This window comes from Halichoerus grypus, chromosome 5 (assembly GCF_964656455.1).
Source record: "Halichoerus grypus chromosome 5, mHalGry1.hap1.1, whole genome shotgun sequence".
NCBI classification, from domain to species: domain Eukaryota; kingdom Metazoa; phylum Chordata; class Mammalia; order Carnivora; family Phocidae; genus Halichoerus; species Halichoerus grypus.
Genome location: NC_135716.1, coordinates 92,267,133 through 92,284,695, shown reverse-complemented (window position 1 = coordinate 92,284,695; position 17,563 = coordinate 92,267,133). Strand labels below are relative to the sequence as shown.

The 17,563-nt window shown below is 50.0% G+C and overlaps 1 protein-coding gene across 2 annotated transcripts in view; it reads right to left on the bottom strand.

Annotated features, from left to right (window-relative positions):
- Positions 1–16,627, bottom strand: part of NGF (nerve growth factor) — a 54,256-nt gene extending 37,629 nt beyond the window's left edge. Inside the window, exon 1 of one of the 2 annotated variants that reach the window (XM_036101602.2) lies at positions 16,475–16,627. The gene's annotated coding sequence lies outside the window, so the exon portion shown is untranslated. Of the gene's footprint in view, positions 1–16,313; positions 16,409–16,474 lie in introns of those variants that run through there. The other variant, XM_036101605.2, reaches the window with a different exon arrangement.
- Positions 16,628–17,563: the final 936 nt, after the last annotated feature.

Here is a 17,563-nt window from a genome sequence, read left to right as displayed (position 1 = left end):
AGAAGTGGGGAGAGCTGTCCCAGCCTAAATTCTGGAATTGGGCTTAGGAACCCAGGTTGTTCCTGTGTATAGAAGCTGGACCCGAGGACAAGGTTGGTGGAGGAACTAGTATGGGGAAAACGGGTTGTGATTATGATAACAGCGCTGAACTCTTTGAGGCTTATGTGCCAGGTGCTCTGTTAGCCATTTTGTAAGCATTACTACCTCCATCTTACAGATGGTTTTCCTGAGGCTCACACTACAAATGACTGGTAAATCACAGTGACACCGTGACACTGACCTGTCTTCCTTGTCTAGGGATTTAAACTCCATTCCCTCTCTTTCTCACTGTACAAAGACCTTAAGTTCTAAAATATTTCCATGACTGATACCTGAAATTTAACTTGCCAAGATTTTAATAATTCAATGAGAATATCTGCTGTTTGAGGGGCGCCTGGGTGGTTCAGTCGGTTAAGTATCTGCCTTCAGCTCAGGTCCTGATCTCAGGGTCCTGGGATCGAGTCCCGCATTGGGCTCTCTGCTCAGCAGGGAGTCTGCTTCTCCCTCTGCCCCTCCCCACCCTGCTTGTGCTCTCTCTTTCAAATAAATAAATAAATAAATAAAATCTTTTTTAAAAAAGCATATCTGCTGTTTGAACAGCTTTTATGTGCCAAATACTGCGTGGTTACATACATTCTCTCACTTAACCACTAGTTTATAAAGGAGGTATTATTATTATTATTGCAATTTTACAGTTGAGGAAACTGAGAATTAAAGGGAGTTTATATGATGTATTTAAAATCACACAAGCAAAATAAATAAAATCACACCAATCAGTAGGAAGGAAGGCCCAAGGCCAGCCTTTTGCTTGCTCTGTTGTCTGTGAGTGGTTGGATGCCTTCTGATGGAGAGAATATGATGGCTGCTAAGAGCATTTGCACCTAGGACAAGCGTCAGTCTGAGCCCTTATCAACCATGTATTTCTTAGTATGATGAACGGTCAGAGGTCACCTATCGATGGAGAAGCTTGAAAGCATCAAAACTCTGTATACCAGGAAGGGGACCTAAGGAGGGAAGGGGAGCCCAGTGACAAGTTGGCAGACAGGTTCTCTGAGGGGGGCAGGGAGGGGAGGGTCACTCAGCTGTTTCATGACTTCTGAGGCGATGTGACAGACAACCTCATCACCTTCGCCCTACAAGGCAGCTATAAGACCACGTTTGTGGGGAAATACATATTTCTATCGACTGAGTCAGGGCTAAATTAGACATTAGTGTAATGCGACACATCTGAATTTCATCACCATTACATCATCCTTTAGACCTTGTAAACGTTCATAATGATATTTTTGGTAGGCTGGAATAAGCTGTCTCCATCTGAGGTGTATTACTTTAAACCTACATTTAACAGACTAATAAAATGAGGTGTGGGCCAGCTAATCCCCTGTAGTCATACCCTCAGAAGTATCCAGGCAGCAAAAGGAACCAGTGTTATGAGTAAGTGTCCTGAGGTGGCCCTGAGGGCACAGACCCTGACCATGCTGTGTCACTCGGAGGAGATGGTGGGACGACCAGAGCTGTGTACTTGGGACCAAGCATTCCCCTCCCACGGGAGACTCCACGATCCACGACCTTGGAATCCTGAGACCTTGGAAAATGATCCATGGTCTGAATCGACCCCCCACCCCTGCCTCAAGAACTGGACACCCACACCCTTATCGTGAGGTGGCACAGGGGGCTGATCTGGGGACGCAGAGAACATCTACTCATCACCTGCCATGTGCTAAACATAGACTATAGATCATCACATGTGACATTATGGGAATTACTTTTCTTAACTGAAGCATAGGACCAATGTTTGACACAGAAGACTATCTTGGGGGCGCCTGGGTGGCTCAGTTGGTTAAGCGGCTGCCTTCGGCTCAGGTCATGATCCTGGAGTCCCTGGGTCGAGTCCCGCATCGGGCTCCCTGCTCGGCAGGGAGTCTGCTTCTCCCTCTGACCCTCCCCCCTCTCATGTGCTCGCTCTCTCTCATTCTCTCTCTCTCAAATAAATAAATAAAATCTTTAAAAAAAAAAAAAAGAAGACTATCTTGGAACCACGATTTGCATAATTATCTCATGTAGTACCAACTCAACACAGGTCAGTGTGTCTGTTCAGGACCCAGTCTATGCCAGGCTGTGCGGGATGCTTGATTTCACCCCTCACTGGCCTTCCCAGTGCTCTAGGTCCTACTCAGCCCCTCACTGGGCTCCTGGAAAATGATGGCAGAAGATCCCCCAGTTCCTTCTCCAGGAATGACCTGTGGCCCTTCAGGATGAGCTGACCCAGAGATTTTCCCCTGGAGTTGGCCACTCTTCCCTCCCTCTATCCTGGGCTCTGCTCCTGACCAGAACCAACTGGAGCTTAGATTTCGCCCTCTTGCTCCTGTTTTTCTCCCATTCACCTCTCTTCCCTGACTCCTCTCTTTAGTCACACATCTCAGAGCCCTCCAGCCTTGCTCTTTGTCCTACTGAATATTAAAGTTCACATCCAGCTCTGGTCTGCAACAGCTCCCCTGTACATTTACCAGAGGAGGCCAAAGCCTCCAGAGCCCTGCTCCATCTGGGGCCCCTTAGCTGAAGGGGACTCCACAAACTTGCAGTGCAGCCCATGTCACACCTCCTCCAGGAAGCCTTCCCTGAAATGCAGGATCCCACTGATGTCCTTTCCTAACCTTCTGTCATGATCCATGTCTGTGCCATACTTATCAACTTCATTCATTCAATAAACACTTATTGAGCTCCTATTAGGTGATGTGCACTTGATGAACACAACAAAGTTCCTGCCCTCATCCTTACATTCTTGTGGAGGAAGCAGATAATACAGAAACAAATAATAGAATTAAGTACTGTGAAATAAATAAAGCATGGTAGGGGACTACAGCCTATTGGTGGCAGGGTTTGGTGGGGGGTAAAATAGATATTTTTAAAATTAGGGTAATCAAGGGGCACCTGGGTGGCTCAGTCAGTTAAGCATCTGCCTTCGGCTGGGGTCAGGACCCTGGGATCGAGCCCCATGTCAGGCTCCCTGCTCACTAGGGAGCCTGCTTCTCCCTCTGCCTGCTACTACCCCTGCTTGTGCTCTCTCTCTCTCTCTGTCAAATAAATAAATAAAATCTTTAAAAAAATAGTAAATTAGGGCAATCAAGAGATGACATCTGAGCAGACCTAAATGATGAAAAGTGAACCATGCAAAGAAGATCTGTCGGCAGAAGTTATCCAAATATAGAGAATAGCAAGTGCAAAGGCCCTGAGGCAGTAACCAGATTAGCATGCTGAAGACATAGAAAGAAGATCAGTGTGGCTGCCACACAGCAGGCAAGGAAAGGGGTGATGCAGGATGTCAGAGAGAGGGTCAGGGTCCAGACCATATGAAGGCAGGGTTTCTCCCAGTAGGGTTTCAATCCTACTGACATTTTGAACCAGATAATTCTTTATTGTGGGGGACCATCCTGTGCACGGTAGGATGTTTAGCTGCATCCCAGGACTCCATCCACTAGATACCAGTGTCACCAACCCCACCCTCCCTTGTGACAATTAAAATTTATCTTCAGATGTTGCCAAATGTCCCCTGGGGGGGAATCACTCCCAATTAAGAACCACTGAAATAAGGCCATGGCAAGACTATGGATTTGAGTCCATAATGGGAAGTCATTGGAAGGCTGAGGTCTGGGAAATAACGTGATTGACATCTTTATTTTTTTAAAAAGATTTTATTTATTTGTTTTAGAGAGAGAGAGAGAGAGAGAGCATGAGCAGGGGGAGGGGCAGAGGGAGAGAATCTCAAGCAGACTCCCCACCGAGGGCAGAGCCCAATGTGGGGCTCCAGTCTATGACCCAGAGACCATGACCTAAACCGAAACCAAGAGTGGGATGCTTAACCAACTGAGCCACCCAGGCACCCCATGATTGACATCTTTAAAAGGGCGCTCTCTTGGGGCACCTGGGTGGCTCAGTTGGCTAAGCGTCTGCCTTCAGCTCAAGTCATGATCCCAGAGCTCAGGGATCGAGCCCTGCATCGGGCTCTCTGCTCAGTGGAGAGCCTGCTTCTCCCTCTGTCTCTCGCCTCTCATCCTGCTCATGCTCACACTCCCCCCACCCCCTTCTCTCCTTTCTCTCAAATAAATAAATAAAATCTTAAAAAAAAAAATAAAATAAAAGGGTGCTCTGACCGCAGCTGGGCCGGAAGGCTGTGGGGGAAGAAGAGTGGAGGCAGGGGGCTGCATGAGGAGGTCCCTATAGTAGTCTGGGGGAGAGGTGATAGCGTTCTGGACCAGGCGGTGGCGGGATGGTGAGCAGTGATTGGATCCAGAATTTATGTTGAAATCAAGACTTGCTGGTGGATGGAAAATGAAAGGTGACAAGGAAGATAGAATCAAGGATGATTTCTAGATTTGGGGTCCGGACAACTGTGGGGATAATGATGTCATTATCTAAAATGGGGAAGACTAGAGTAAGACCTAAATTTGTGATATCCAAGTGGACGTGACAGTAGTCCCATAAGAGCCAGGAGCCCAGGGGAGAGGTCTGCATTGGAAACAGACACCTAGAAGTGGTATTTAACGCCTGGGGTGGATGAGATATCTAGGAAGAGAGTGATACAGAACGGGAAGGAGACTGGACTGAGCTCCAGGGCACTCCAACATTTAGAGTCAGGAGAAGGCAAAGCCAGCCAAGGCGACAGAGAAGGGAGAAGGTACATGAGAGGCATGTGGCCTGGTAACTCCATATCCACCTCCTCCTGTCCATGGCCCGGTCACCGAACAGTCGGGCAGCTCCTTAGGCATATCCACTTGTGTTCAGTCTCAACGACCCCTACAAAACCCGGTTGGGGGCAAGCAAACAACTCAGGAGAAGTCACCATGTTTAATCCTTCCTAAGAAGTGCTATTAGTCCCATTTTCAGTGGACGACATTGAAAATCAGAGAGGTACAGTAAGTCACCATCGATCACATGTGTTTTGTTTTTTTTTTTTCTGTAGAAATTTTGCAAATTTAATTATTAACTATAAAACTATAGGACATGGAAAACTTAATCACAAATAATTAGAAGCTCAAGGTCTCTAGACTATAAAATAATTGCACCTCAGCACATTGCTTTCGTGGCGATATTGCCACGCTAGTTCCGTGGCTTAGCTGTCCCAGTGTCTTGCTTTCGATCACATGTGTTTTTAGCCCCACTCCTGGACCTGGAACCCTGGAGAGTCTGATTCCACATTCACACTTTTTCCAGAGTGCCCTTGGCCTCTTGCATTAGGGGCCAGCTCCATGCCTGGCACGGGCTCTGTCCCCATCGTGGCAGGAACAGCTCATTTCTGCCCAGGCTTCTGTGAAATGCTTTCCCGTCTGCTGCTGTATTCGGTACGGGCAGCAGGGAGCTGGGATCACTCACTCACGCAGGGCAAGTGACTGTCAGGGGCTCCCACCCAACCAAGGGCAGAGCCAGGCGCTGGTACCGGGAGTCTCGCGCTCCTTTTATAAGTCTCACGCCTTACCTTTTATACCCACAGCCAAGGTGCTTCCCCCAGCTGGCGACCGTATTCAAAGCAGCCCTATCCGGTACACAGGGGCAATATCATTACTCTCATTTTATCAGATTAAGACTTGGAGGCTCAGAGAGGTTACAGAGTTAGGAAAAGGCTGAGCCAAGGGGAAATCCCTGGTCTCCTGAATTTCAGTATTACTGAGGTGAAATAAGTACTCTCTGTCCGACTTAACCATTCCTTCTTCCTTATATAACAGCTCTCCCAACCCCGGAAAGAAAGAAACTACAGACAGGTTTGTGGAATTTTCCCAAGCACGAGTTTGCCGGTCAGAATTCTGTAATAGGTCAATAATCATTTCAGAAGTTGAAATGATTAGGACGTGGACATTCTGTGTGTGCCAATTTGAATTCTTATTTTGCTTAACTGTAAAGATCCTTTAAAAAGAATCTTTGAAACGTAGTTTTGCCTTATTAAGCCCTCCACTTCCTGACATGTCCTGCTCTGTTTCAGAAAAATTCAAAACAACAACACTTAAAAGCCCTTCCCCCCTCCCCCCTCAAGTATTTTCTTTCATTTCCAAGATACAGAGATGCTGACACGTGGGCGTGAGGTCTGGAGTTACGCTTCGGTGTCTGACCTCCTCAAAAAAGAAAAGGAACACATTTCTGGGTGTTCACACTTCCCCCAGCAAAGGACAGACACAACACTCTTGAACCCAGATGAAAAGAAAGGTAATTCATTTCATGCCTAAGAAACATTCTTGGTGGTGCGTCATGTTCTGGGACAATTGATTCCATTTGTCATTGCAAGTTTCAGAAAGGGTGGAAATACGCTCTTCCCCCCCACCCTCCTTTGGGCACAGAAAAAGTCAGCATTTGTTTTTTCCTTAACAATAAAAACAACAACAAAACCAGGTGCAACGGTGATGTATTTAAACAGCCTCTTGGCTGCTTTGCTTGCAGCCGCCTCAACTCCAGTGCTTGTTGGCTCAGTATAACCCACCTGCTTGGGGGAAGGGAGCTGGGTTTGATTCCACAAACCTGTCCCTCTGTTATAAACGTTAGTTACAATGTGCAACTGACCCAGTGACATTAATTTTATAGGGAATAGCAGAATGGGTGGTGGAGAGGAGAGAAGAATACTCTTACAGAGATGAAAATTATCCCTAGAACCAGGTCCTTTTTCTCCCCTTCAGCCCCACTGCCCTGAAACCTCAAATAGAGATGTCTTAAGTGCCCAGAAAGGAGTGTTAAATCTTTGGTCTGGACAGGAACTCAGCATTTGAGGAGATGTCACTAATAATCCTCTTTGAGTCTTAGTGGTGAAAATGGGGCCCAGTGGAAGGGCATTTTACGAGGAGAGAGTTGGAATGAGCCCCAGGGGAGCATGGAGAAACACAGATGAGGGGGGAGGGCGACAATTCCACGTGAACAAAGAGGCAGGCAGTTTGTCATCACTGATCTGTCCTCAGGGGCTGCATTAGCTAGGCTCTCAAGAAAATTGGGACATGTCACCTTTGTGGCCCCAACCTAGAATCTTGGCATGGGTCACTCACGTATCCTCCGCTGGGAAGGGAAGGTCTAGGGTCAGTGGCAGATTGTGGTCCGGGGTGAGGGCTGGAGTTAGGATTAGGGTTTGGTTTGCCTGAAGGTGGCCGCTCCAGTGTCCACATGAGGAGGCTTTAAGCTGTTTATACCAGGAGAGAAGGTTACCCCCTGCCCCCCGCATTGGGGCAGCCTGGAGCCTCCCTCATGAGAAAATGTTAGGCTCTCTGCTGTGGGCAGGAACTTCTTTAGAATTTTGACAATGTCAACATTTTAATGGCATCTTAGCTCTGCTGCCCTTATAAAAATATACGAAAGGGGAAGGATGTGATTTGTGGGAACAGAAGCTCCTTCCAGAGTCACTGCACCCACACTAGGACCAAAACATTTATCCTGGTCACACGGCCAGGCAAGGTGGTGATACCCCTCTGACAGTTCCTGGTGACAGAGGATGCCTTGTGCCCCTCGGACAATGATGTCATGGTCCCGAGTGGGGAACAGAATCACAGGAAGATGGCTCTGCAAGCATGAAATGGGAGAAAGGTGATATAGAAGGTGGGAACGAAGACAGGAGATGATTGTTGCCGTCTCTTTGCTTGGTTTGCCAGAGAAACAGCAAAACTCAGGGATAATCACATTTAGGGAAGTCATAGTTCTGATGAGGTTGAGGAGTGATAAAGAAGGAGGAGGAGGAGGTGGTGGAGGAGGAAGGAGAAGACAGATGCTAATAGCAGCTCTCACTTACAGAGGGCCCCTTTGGTGGCAGACACCTCATACATCTCTGTCATTTAATCTACACAATGGCCCTATGAGGATGGAATCCATGTGACCTCACAGAGAAGGACAGTGATGCTGGGCAAACTTAGGTCACCCAAATCACACACGTGGGAATCGCAGAGCCGGGACTGAACACCAAGTTTGTCTGGCTTTGGAGCTACGCCATTTCCTAAACCATGCTGTTGTCTGTACCAGTAGCTTTTAACCTTTTTTGATGACTCATGGTGAAAAAATTCATTTTCCATCACGATCCAGTTTGCACATATGAGTATGGGTAAACATATATACAACTGAAACAAAAGTTTTGTGAATAATTTCCCTTTGCTACGTGTGATGAATTCTGGCTTTTAAAAATTTTATTCTACTCTCTTGCATTGAGAAAGAGAGAGAGAGAGAGTGTTATACCACTAAATTGGTTTCACATCCCCCGAATGGGTCTCAATCTGTACTTTGAAAAACATTTTCCTTTTCTCTACTCTATGGCAGTTGATTTGAAATGTTTTTCAACTTCCTGCTTGATCTTGCTGGATGCAGGGCAGCATCTTTGCTTCTGAGGCATGCTGCTAATTATGTACTCTGGACCATCCCTCTGGTGGAGGGGTCATCATTAATCAAATATTTCAGAAATTACAAATATCTGACAAAGCCGTTTGCTTGGAAAAGAGTCAGTCCAGGAAACCATCCAGAAAACATAACCGCTGATCTCAGGCACCAACAAATACAATATTTTAAAAGCAGTTGATGCATGCTTGCAAAAGAAACTCTTTTCTCTGCTTTTAGAACCTAAAGGACTCATCTGTTCTCATGGGGCAATGCATGCTCACCATCTCACAATAATGCCAAAGGAAAAGAAACACGCAAGGTGTCATGGGGAATCCATCCACCCACCATCAAGAGTAGTGTTGCCTATCTCAGTTTTTCGCGAGTACACTTAGGATCTGAAATTAGACTGCTTTTTAGGGGAGTGTGCATGTCTCCACCCTGGTTTAGGATTTCGGGGACAATTCTGTTTCGACAGCTAGGGACAGTGACACGGTTGGTTGAATCAGATTTAGGTCATGGAAAGTGAAGTCCAGATCAGATGGCTCAGCGCGAGTCAGCCCCGACGAGCCGTGGACTCAGTGACTTCACTCCAAGCAATGTGCACACTAATTGAGAAAACATGTTCCTGTGATAGCCTCATGCAAAAATCCAGATTTACGAATTTTTTTTTTTTTATTCCTAAGAATTCCTTGAATATTTGCCGTGCGTGTCTATACAGCCTCCCGGAGTACTTTTCCTTCTTCCTGAGTAGAGTTGTGTTTTTCTGCTGTGGCCCGGGTCAGGTTTTTAAAAGGGTGGGAGGCTCTGTCTCCTGACAGAGAACAAGTGGGCACATGGCCACAGGCCTTGGGGAGAAGGAGGAGGAGGGCAGGAGAGGAGAAAGATAACCGACACCTTCTGTCCCTTTCCTGGGGCAGAAAAAGCAACTGAGATCCAAGTCCTTGAAAAGCAACCGTCCACAGAGCTCAGCGAGGGACCCCTCTCCTTCATGCTTGTGGCCCTGCATTCTGAAGGCCCCCTGGGCTGGCCCACCCCCCACCCCTCAGCATTAGGAGCAGAGCTCAGGCTTCCGGGACACTCGCTGCATTGCAGGTTCTGGGCTAGGTTTGGGCTTTCCAGCATTCCCTTCTCTCACCTCACGACTGCCCTCTGCGATCGGCATTAGGATTCCTTTTTACAGATGAGGAAACTGAGGCATACAGGGATTAAGGAAAGCGGTCATAGAACCAAGAAGAGGTGGAGCATGGATCTGAAGCGAGTGCTGTCTGATTTTGTGTCAGGGTGTCTTCTAACCAACCCTGCCCGCCTGCAGGACACGCCACCTCCAGGAAGCCTCCCTGGAGTGCACCACATCATTCAGACCTCTCCCTTCCTGTGGCTCTTGCAGCCACCACATTAGTGCTTCTTCCACTTGTCCGCTACTGATGCTGCTCTCCACTGCTCCAAGTGTGTTAAATCTAAACTAGAAGATAAACAAGCCTGCAGACAGGTTCTGTTTGGTCTGCACGAATGTTTTGAAAGTGAAGAAATTACACATGCAGCCTCCAAGTTTTGATTTTTCTTGAAAAATTGGAAGATCTGGCCACACTGGGCCCATCATCCTGCAGAGCGACAGAGAGCCTGTCGATGGGGCACACTCTCTGTAGTTGACTGTGGTCCCCACCGGCCTCTGGACTTACCCGACTTACGTTATCCGGTAAGCCTGAAAAGTCATTTTAATTTTGACTCCTGAGCAATCTCCTTGGGTGGGATCATGACTTATATTTATCATGAACCACTCCCCTCACCCCAGTGCCCAGTCCCCTGGCTAGCACGTTAATATAGACGCTAATTTGGGAAAAGGAAAATCAATCCGGTGGCCTGATATCCGGGGGACCTACCTCCCCCAGTGGGGTGGGGACTGTCCCCCCCCTTAACCACAGGTTATATGTGGTTTAGCAGTAGCTGCTCAGCCACAGACCCTGGGCACGGGGAGCAAACTGCTCTGCCATCATAGAGAATCCGATTCCTCCTTCTTTCTTCTCTGGAAAACTTGGTAAGATACATAAAATCCTAAAGACACAAGTGGTTGGACGAGGAGGCGTTGGTATGTGGGGTAAGGAACCAAAACACTCTTAAAGCTGCCAGTACAAATGGCCATTCTCAAGAAATGCCTTATTTAGAGAGCACTGCATAACATCGCTGAAGTAAAAGTCTCAGGAGAAGTTTGCCGCTGGAAGAAAATCACAGGAGACTCTCCGCGCGTCTTTTTTTACCCGGGTATTATGAGGCAAAGATCATTCAGAAATGAAGTGTTTGGCTAAAATCCTATCAAAATGAGAATGTTAATTACAGAAGGTCCAAATATAGGTGGGTAAATTCCTAGAGAAGCCTTCAATGCTACCAAAAAGATTTCTTCTCCCGATGTGGTGAAGTTTTATATACGCAGAGATATAAAAAGTGCAAAGATGAGATCGTGGGATCTGAAGTGGAAAAGCATGAAGGGAGGACCTCCCCAGACTGAGGGAGAACACGAGGAAGGGAAACTCACGGAGGGCACCCCGTGTGCCAGGCCTGCGCTGGTGTGTGTCCCCCTCACCACATACGACAGCCCGATGGAAACAAGTACTACTGTTACTCCTGTTTCATGGAAGAGGAACCCATACGAGAGATGCCCTCCTGCTGAGTGGTCACCCGCTTCTCCTCAGTCACCTAGTCCAGTATCTGTTAGGCAGTGAGAGCCCAGCATGGCTCCAACTTCAAAATCACTGTCCAAAGGGGACCCTGCCTTTCCTGGCATCTCCCACACACCTCAGGGAGTCCACATCTGGTTATTGACAAGGATGCGATAGATGGTGGCCCAGTGTCTCCCAGCCAGATGTGCTCGGGGCCAAACACGGGACGGCAATTCACCAGACTGGAATGCGAGTCACTTCAACCGTGTCTCAGATCCACAGTGATGAGGAGGTGACACAGGACCTCCCTCGGCCCCCAGCCCAGGCTGAGCTCTCATGGCTTCTACCAGACGGTCGGTCCTCCTCGGGCTCACTTAGGAACAGCATGCAGAATGCAGACACATGGTAATGTCACCAACCCTGGCCACTTGAAGGAACAGCCAAAGGAAACAGGATGGGAAAATCAGCCCATCTGTACCAAAGAGCAAATACTTTGTGGTTATCAGGAAACGAGTCCAGTAGTCATGGATTGTAACTGCCCTGGATGCTTCTGTGTGAAGCTGGGGCCGTTTTCACTCCTGCTGACTTGGGAGCCAGGTCCTTGCACTTGCGGGCTCCCCACCTGCAGAAGCCACCACAGGTGGTGCTGACATGTCTCCGTCTGCTTAGCCTCGTGGTCACTTCTCAGAGAAACCCCGACTCTCTGCCTCTGACTAATACTACCATGAATGAAAAGCCTCTCCGCACGTAAAGGAGGTTGGCCCAACTCTTGGGCAATTTAAAAAGCACTGTTGCTAGTCCCACCTGACAGATTGCGTCACCAGACCATACTGAGCCTCATTAGGGAATCTCCTTAAGTCTCCTGTGTCCTTTTCTCCCCCCTCATTAGGAATCAACTCTGAACTCTGCCAGCCCTCCGGCTTCAGCGGTTTTCTCTCTCCTGCTACTCTGGGCGTGCATAGTGGACAGGTGTTTCTACAATACCCTCCAAAGACAGCATTCATCTTGGCCCTTGGCACTAGGAATAATCAGCTGCTTCCATATTTTGTCCTACGGTGAGAGCTTGGGGCAGGGTTAAGGATAACGTGAGCTGTTCTCCTTGAGAATAAATCCAGTGCCGCAAGAACCATCTCTCCCTCATAGCCCTGCTCGCTGACTTTTTTCAATCAAATGTCCCATTTTTGATTCCCATTTATTCTCACAGCTTGGGCACAGTTGTATTAATTTGATATCAACATGTCCCCATGTTGATTTAAGTGCTGGCAGTGCTGGAGAGAGTTCTGCTTCCTCATTCTCTCACTCAGGGAAGGGACCTCCCAGTGCCAGAGTGTGATCCATTTGGCAAAGGAGGGAAGGATTCCCTCCCAAGGCTGTGGACACCCCGGGCAAGCAGTCTGCCTGTGTTTTTAAGAGCATATGGCAGAGAAGGAAAGCTGCTATGCTGTAATACCACCTGTCCCTCCCCCCAACTCTTTCTGATTTTCTTTTGATATGGGTCATTTGTAGTCACGCTCCACTGACAAAAGGCAAAGAGGGATGCCTGGTGGGACCACAGCACTGAGGTTTCTGCCAATGGCTTCCTGGAGCCTGATAGTCATGGATCTGAAGCCCCATTTCAATGATGAAATAATTGATGCCCTGACAGTAGGGCCTAGAAGAAAGGCCCTTATTGGTAATTTCCAAAGGAGGTTTTGACTGAGAAGAGTATTATCCTTTTAATAGGTATTTAGCCATGTATGGGGGGCAGGGGGTGCACTTTTGGTTGTCACCATGCCTTCTGGCACTTAGTAGGCAAAGTAGGGGTATTAAACTTTCTGCATTATTTAAGTAAGTCACACTTAGCCAAGAATTGTCCCCAAATGCCAACAGCTCCATTGGGAAACACTATTAATTCAATACAATGGTCCTATAGATTGGAAAAGTAAAGCCTGTCAAGTTGCTCAGTGACTTGCTCAAGGTCACAAAGATTTTTTTTTTCTCTCCTGTCTCTCAACTCAGGAAACTACCATGGAACATTTGCCCAAAGTACAGCAGAAAAATGTCAAGAGATCATCTCAATGTTTCAATCCAATTCCTACTATGGCATTGTCTGAAGCCAGTGGTCTATAGAGCCTCCTCAAAAACATGTAAGGAGCCAAAAGAAGAATAATGAAAACATTAGGAAGCAAGAGAAACTCTTCTTTATTGTATGTTATTATCCTGGTCATTATTCTTGTCTTAGCCAATCACTGTGGCTGAAGGTCTATCCTCCTTGGCTCCAAGGCTCCTCCTTGGCTCCTTGGCTCCAAGGATGGACAATTCCATCCTCATGCACACCCAAACGAAAGGCCATTGCCCGGGTTTCTCCAGCTGCATTTCTGCCTCAGGGTCATCCCGGTGTTACTGCTCTTTGGAGTCAGGATGTGAACCTTTTGCCCACTGTCAAGAAGCAAGGTCCCTAGGAATGGGTTGGGGAAGCATCTTCCATCTACATTTATTTGCCTGATGCCACCATATGCTGTTCTGTGAAACTGGTCCATCACAGAGTTGATTTCTCAAGACGGGCTAAGCCTGAGAGCTGACGGTTTAGCTGATGGTTTGCAAGATCAGAGGTGCCACTCAAAGAAAGAGAAACACTCTGGGAACAGGGGTTGTTTGCTCAGAGATACCCAGAGATTTTAAGTGAATCCTCAGCAAACCTTCCATATTTGCCACCAGCAAAGGTCTCCAAAACCTGCTCAGGACCCCGAAGTCCCTCCAAGTTCTTCCTGGGAGAAGATAAATGGCTGGGGCTCTGGTCCCTTGTCTTGCACTGATGTCTGCTTGGGGGCCTGGGCCTCGTCCCTGCTCCAGGCACAGTGGAGAAGAGCAGTGGCCCGTCTCCTTGTAATTTCTCAGCAGCTCCAATGCAGCTGCCGTTGCAACAGGGCATTCAGTGAAGGTGCCGCAGGAGTGCTCAGCACTTGTCTCAAAGTGAAGAGGTGAGATTTTCTCATCAATTTAATCTCAGTAATGATGAGAAACTTCCCTCAGGCTCCAGCCCTGCCCTGCCATGCCCTACCCTCCCTGCTGATGTCGGCAGCTGGGGCCCCCTTCCTGGCCACAGCACAATTTTCTCCATGGAAGAAGAGTGTCAAGCCAAGCCTCCCTCTGGGCCCCTAGCTGGGGGAAGATGGGGGGTGGGCAATAGGAGGAGGCAAGAACCTCATTCTCTTGAGAAAGACTGAGGGGACCGAAAGAGTCACCAAGACTAGGATGGCTGTCCTGAATGGACCCAGTTTTCCCGATTTACTGGCAGGCCTGGGCTGCTTTAGGGTAAGATGGCTGCCCAGGGAAGGCGTGGCACTAGCAGCTGGTTATAAATCCTCCCAGGTGCTCCTACAGTTCCATCAGGACACGGATCCCCATGCCCCAGAGACCTGGTTTCCCATTTGTGGTGCCTCCTAACATTTTCCCCTTCAAGGCTGCCCTTTTTTTCACCTGCATAAAAATGTTGGGAAAAGGAGGAGGGGCTTGGCAGCATGTGACCTTAACCCCACCCCCTCCAAGACCCAAGTAGGAGGAACACGCACTTCTTCTGTGAGTCAATGTGGGCAGCGCCTGTCCCAGCCCCCAGACCACTCCTCCCCATCATCGAAGCCCAGTCCCGCAGTCCCCTCTGAACCCCTGGGAACACTGCCCATCGCGGATTGACATTTGGGTTGCCCAGGCTGACATATGACTTATTCCAGAATAAGACCCACAAAAGGCACCCATCCAGATCTAATGTAGCCTTTCCTCTGCAGAGGGAGAAAGTTTCAGACATTCGGCAAACAAACAAACAAACAAAACCAAAAAACAAAACTGTAAACACTGCGCAAGAGGGACCCAAGTGCGGCTGCCCTTTCTGCTCTGCTCGGAGGGGCAAGTACTCCCCTCCAGCAGCTGAACTGACAGCTTCAAGAGTCTGAAGACCCCGCAAAGATGTCACTGGTGGGCCTTCCACCACTGTGTCTGAATTTGCAGAATGCATCTGGCCATGCACGTGTACGGGAGGAGGGGGCTGGCACCGGCAGCGGGTGTGCCCAGACGATGGAGCCAGGACAATTAATCAAGTGCCTTTTCTCCAGGATTCCCATTGGCCTCGGATGACAGATGGGGCAGAGACACCCAGGAGAGCACTATTTTGGTTTCCAGCTGGGAACGTGCACTAAGTTTTCCTTAATACCCACAGCACCCAAAAGGCTTTGCTGTAATACACTTTAATGCATGAAACACCCATAAATTATCCTTCAAACTGTTACAACTTCCAACCTGGAACAACTTGGAAAAACCAGCCTAGCAAGCAAGATCTTTTTTAATCTCTCAAGTCACAAGGGAAGAGAAAGTTCAAGCAGAAAACACCTTCCACGAGAATCTCAGAGATTTTTTTTGAGAGAAGGAGAGTTGTAATCAAACAGAGCTAAGCCACTTGTTTATGTTGGCTCAAAGATGCCGCTTCCTGATCCCTGGGTCCTCTCTCCGCCTCCCCTCCGTCCTTGCCGCCTGGACCCAAGGCGCTGCCCGCCCCACCCCTCCACGCCAGCCTCTCCTACACCTGGCAGCAGACCGCTGGAGGTGAGGCGTGTGACCCAGGGTAGCAGGACTGAGCCTTGGCGACCTCGGTCCAGCGCGGCTCCTTGGAGGTCCCCGGGCGCGTCGAGTCCCGGGGCCCTCACTCGGGTCTCCAAGCCCTCCAGCAACGCTCAGAGGAGCCCGAAGACCCTTACTCCGTTCCCGGCACCACTTCTAGCGCGCCCTGCCGGGTTCGTGCCCTGACCTGGGGGCGGCGTAGCACTTTCCGGACTCGGCGCGCACACCAGCCCGGGCGCGCTGCGCACTGGCCCTCCGCGGTGCAGACCACCATTGCTCCGCCCCGGAGCGCCCGCAGCCCGCGCATCCCTCTTCCTAAGCTCTTCCGCCCTCCCTCACTTGCGCGCTGTCCCCTTCCAGCCCTCGAACTAGCAGTCCCTGGCATCGCCGTACGGCTACTGCAGGCTCCAGGGTTGCCTCCCCGGACTTCGGGCCATCGGGAGACCGGGAACTCCGCGACCAAAGAGAGAGAGAGCGCTGCTCCCCTCGACTCGCCCGCCTGCCCAGGCTCCCGCGCTCCCGCACCCATTCGGGACGCTCCTCTCACGGCTGCACCTCAGCCCGCGGGAGCCCCGGGGGTGCCCGGAGATCTCGCCAGACCTGGATCCATGCACTCTCCCCCAGGGAGCCCAGCCGCGCTAGCCCGCGCCCCTGCCCGCGCTGCGCCCCTCTCGGGGCTCGGCTCGGGGCAGCCTGACTCACCGCTGCGCTCCCCTCCGGCTCCCAGCGCTCTCTGCTGTGCAGGAGCGCCGAGCTGCTCTAACACAAGCTTCTTGAATTCTTAGCCCCTCCTCCCGGACTCCTGAGTCACTCACTCCAAATCCTTCCCCCCACTGCAACCCTCCCCAGCCCGGGCCCCGCACCTGCTCTGGTGGGCGGAGGTGCCCGGCTGTAGGGGGTCCTGGGTACTAGAGGTCGATCGCTCCCGGGAGGGCTGGCTCGACACAGCCGGGGAAGGGTTCAAACCTCCAGATGTCAAAGGGAAACGCACGGGGGTCGGAGGGGCCGCGCGGGCAAAGCCTGGACGGGGATTTTCTGGGGCACCAGGCGGGGGTGCGGGCTCCGGACGCCGTTGGGCGGGCAGGCCGTTGTGGGCGGAGTTGTCCGGAGCTCCCCGCACCTCCCCACCCTTGCCTCGCGCGTCGCCTGCAGCCAGAGCTCCGGGGGTCCGCCCGACGTCACGCTCGGTGCCCAAGGCTTCGGCTGCCTCTGCTCCTAGCAGCGAGAGAGAAGAGCCTAGAGAGCTTTCGGCCTGGGACGCCACCCATCGCCCCGGGAGAAAAGAGCACCCAGGGGAGCTTGGCGAGATGCAGGTGCCGGGGCTCCTCCAATTCAGGGGAAGGCGGCTCTGAGAACCAGAACCAGCTAAAAGGCCCCCGGGCAGGAGCGAGTTGGTGTGGGGATAAGGGCTAGAGTACTTAAGGCGGCAGGACCTAGACTCAGGGCTTTAACTTAAGGGCCTGGGTTCCAGAAGCTTCCTTGCTGGGGTCGCAGACCCCTCTGAAATTATAGGCGAATTTGTATGTCTGTGTTCGATGTGTGCATTTTTCTGGGTAGAGGATCTGCAGCTTTCTTCAGTTTTGCAAGAGTTTTGTCTCTAAACTGATCTGGGCAGAAAGAGCCTGGTGCCCTGCCTTAGGCCCTAAATAAATTCCTTTTTATCTTCACAGTGCAGACTTCAAGTGAAGCTGGATCTCTGGGCTGTCTTTCCAAGATTTCTTGGGTTCCTGGATTCAGAGCCTGACAGGGGAGCTCCTCTGGATCCCCGGCCTGCCCTTTCCCACCCCAGCCCCAAACTAGCAAGGCAGATTTTTCACCATTGATTGTAATGTTCTGGGGGATCCATAGGTCTTTGAAAATTCACACCTCAACTCCCTCAGGGGTGGAGTGCTTCAGATGTCTTCACGTCTTCCTTCAATACATTGTATGCTGAACCCCCTACCCTGTTTCTG